Raw genomic sequence first — 3,857 nt, 5'->3', positions numbered from 1 at the left:
TTTCTCCATTAAGCATAATTTGGTGATTTCTTCTTCAACTTCTTTCTTTGTTGAATTAGAGATCGAGTTTGCCTAGAAAGCTTTTTAATATTTTCTTTTGTTCATCTTATGTTCACCTTTGTATTAAACTTTCTCCTTTGATGATTGACTCCTCAAATTGGGCACTCCAACTTTATGTGATCTAGTTTTCTATTTTCAAAATATATTAGTTTAATGGAAACTTAATTATACCTTTTACTTTTATTCCTCAGCTTGTCTTTGTACCTCCTATGCTATTTTCCTTATAAAACTTTTGAGCTGATTGGTTATTAAAGCTATGTCATCATTTCCCCTTCCTTTAGTACTATTATTGTTAGAATTGTCAGCTTTCAACACTGTAGTAGTTTTCTTTCTCTTTAAACCTACATTTACCAATCTGTAGCTAATCTTTTGTTTATAAGATATCAAAGAGCCAAGTAAATAATTAATAGAATAAGCAGTTAAATCTTTAGATTCATAAATTTTCGTCACATTTGCATCCCAAGATGCAGGTAAATATCTCAAAATTTTCTTTATCTTTTTTACATTACTAATTTCCTATCTTAAAGAGGTAATAATTTTTTATGAAATGAATATATATATCAGATATCAACTTATTAGGTTGCATAAAAAAAAAATTTCATAGTGAGGAAGTAAAATATTTAAATATGCTTTCTTAACCCGATTAGTACCTTCATAAGTAATACATAACCTATCCTCTTTTTTTTGTCACTTGTACATGTAGAGACATGTATATAATTTTCAGACTTTAATACAAAAAAAAAAAAATTAAACATTTAGCATTTAATTATGCCAACTATCAAATATCGAAACTCCATTCATTAAAATGAAATTCAACTTTCATGCCATTTTCTATATGAATATTAATCGAAAGTTGTTTGATATGAATCTAAACTGTATGACAGACCTGAAAGGCGCACGGGGAGGGGAGGGGGGAGGGGTTTAAAAATAAAAAATTATGTAGAAGCACTTAGAACAACATGAATATAAAATTTTCCTTTCTATAATTTTTAAACAAACTAAATTAGGAATAATAGCAAAAAATATTATAAGATTAAACTAATGAAGCAAGGAAAAAAATTATTTTACTTTTTATTTATTAAAATAACAAAATAAAAAATGTAATTATTGTAGTTTTTTCTTATTTCAAACAAGATCTTCAATAATTTTTCACAACAATGCATATAACCAATAGATTGCAAGAAATAAATTGAAATAAAATAAAACTAAACTGAGAAAAATTTAAATTGGATTTATAGTAGTTCGATCACTTGAATTTTGTCCACTTCTGAGCCTTTACTTAGGAATTTTAATATCACATTCCTACTCCCAGTAAGGCAGAGAAGCCACTCTCCTTTATGGGTAATGTAGGAAACTCTACAGCCATGTCTCTCCTCGAGAAGTTTTTCACCTTCAAACATATACAGTTAATGAAAATTTAGGAAAATTCCAAAATCTATTAATGTATTCTTCTCTATTTTGCAACCTGCACATTTCCTCTAAACATACAGTTGAACTTTAAAAATCACAAATCTCTTAAATATATTTTTTATTTTAAACTTTTTCATGAATAAGAATGAAAGCTCTCCATTTTCAATAATTAGCTTTCGTTTAATCCCACAGGTTTGGTACAATAAAATAAAATTACATTCAAATCTATATATAATACTTCTGATAATATCAAAAACTTAATTTGAAGCATTGGTATTACTGTGTGTCAGAATATTTGTGGTGATAGAGAGATTAAGAAATTGTTGTTTTAATATTTATATGAAGATCCATCAACACACATAGACATGAAAGGAGTGCAAGAATTATAAGAGAAACAAGAGTTTTTATATGGAAACTTGAAAGAGAATAATCATGAGATATGATCCTCCTGAAATGATTCCACTTGTGTTTGTTTTAAGATATAAATAAATCCTATTTTATTGAGAAAAATGTTGATAAAATATTATAAATTTAAGAAAAATTAACATAAAATGTTGAAGCAAAAAAAAAAATACGGAAAACAATTTTCCCCCATTCAATAGAATGTGAAAAACTATTTTAAACATTCTATTGAATGATGAAAACTTTTTTCCGCGTTATATTGAATGTGAACCGCATTTTAAGAAATCAAAAAATAATCTTACGTATTTCTTAATGCGGGATTTTATTTTATGTATTTTCTCCTTTTTATATATATTATCTCTTAAACCTGTTTAATTAAATTAAAAGCCCGCTGCTTTTTTTTTAAATTCTCTTGAAAGATTTAGAAATCATTTAATTATCTGATTAATCTAAAAAAATATTTAATTATGTTTCAAGTACTTCATTTGAATTTATTCGAACTTGAGTTTGACCACTTTTAGTAGAATTGAGTTCATCTTATCATACACTCAATTGAATTTTAAGTTTGCTAAAATCGGAGTTTGGATGGTCATAAATTTAATTTTGAAGTTTATACTTCAAATATGTATTAAGATTCAAGCCTAATATATGGAATTTTTTATGACATATCAGATATAAAAAATTTAAAAGCTCAAAATAGTCCCTCAACTATTCATATATAACCAATTTACATTTTCCAGTAATCATTAAACTATGCAAAATTGATCCCAATTTAACCTTTGAGGGATCATTTGAGATCAATTAATGTTATATAATCGGGCGGTTAAATGTAAGAAATATGATACTCTTAGATAACATTGAGCATATAAAAATAGTCTGGTAAACTATTTTGAACTCTTTCCCTATTTCTATAGCATAAAGTATTATTCCCATGATTTTCTTGGAAATAACCTGACCATATTGAAGACAACTTTAATCAATGATGTCACTGTCTCCTAATATAATACACAATTAGCCTGATTATTATAATACCAAAGTATGAACCGAATACTAAATCTCATTAACCACAAACGTGGAACACACATCATATTGACGTCTTATTCAAATGCCAGTTATAAGATAGGCCGTAAGACACTATTTTATGCAGATTTTTCTCTCATATTGACAAATCTGTCTATTAATTGCTTTATGAAATTGTGCTTATATGATTTGATTCTTCCCGCGTCGCCGTCAACCCATCCTACCGTTTACTTTCGATTGATCAAGAAGAGAAGAAAAGCAAGACATTTCTTTCTCATCTCCATTTAAACTAATTTAGAACTAGAAAAAAAATGATTATGGATAACAGAAGGTGAAGAAGACAGAGAAACTGAACACAGGAGAGATAAGAGGTTAGAATTTATTTATTTATTTAGTTATTATGCAAAGGAGAAACAAAAGAAAATCTATGTTGACTGATGGAGATGGGAATGATTCCCACGTCTATGTTGATAGGAAGGTCGGCCTTCCTCTCTACCACAGAAGCAATTCTGAAGATTCCCTTATCTCTTTCTCTGCGTCTGTTTCTTCTAAATCGTTTTTGCTTTAGGTTCTCTTCTTGCTCTGCAGAAGGTAAGCTGCAGGCTTCACAACCACCTCTCTCGCTTTCTTAGAACTCTTTTTCTTTTTTTAAATAATCATGCAATGATGATTCGGTGCATTTATAATTTCAGATATGACTGTTTTTTATGTGTTTGATAATTTGCTACAGTATTTGATTTACATTTCAGAGGTGATTTCTGTAGAAAATTTTATTTATGTTAGGAAGATGCAGCTCATTATGTTTTCAAAGATTGCTATCCTTAGAATTATAGAGAGAGTCTCTTGCAAAATAATGGAAAATTTTATAAATTTGTCATCAGAAACTGAAAATAAAAAGAAAATTCAAGCATATCATAAGCAATTTACCGATTGTATTTCACGGTATACTTATTCCCTTTGAAGGA

The 3,857-nt window shown here is 28.0% G+C and overlaps 1 long non-coding RNA gene across 1 annotated transcript; it reads left to right on the top strand.

The window, feature by feature from the left end:
• The first annotated feature begins 3,165 nt into the window (after window positions 1-3,165).
• Window positions 3,166-3,640, top strand: LOC114578975. The gene is made up of 2 exons (XR_003699864.1): window positions 3,166-3,263; window positions 3,367-3,640. It is a non-coding gene; the product is annotated as an uncharacterized LOC114578975 (long non-coding RNA).
• The last annotated feature ends 217 nt before the right edge of the window (window positions 3,641-3,857 follow it).

Source organism: Dendrobium catenatum, unplaced genomic scaffold, assembly GCF_001605985.2.
Source record: "Dendrobium catenatum unplaced genomic scaffold, ASM160598v2 original_scaffold_241566, whole genome shotgun sequence".
NCBI classification, from domain to species: domain Eukaryota; kingdom Viridiplantae; phylum Streptophyta; class Magnoliopsida; order Asparagales; family Orchidaceae; genus Dendrobium; species Dendrobium catenatum.
The sequence above is the reverse complement of the archived record's forward strand: the minus strand, read 5'-3'. Positions and strand labels throughout refer to the sequence as shown.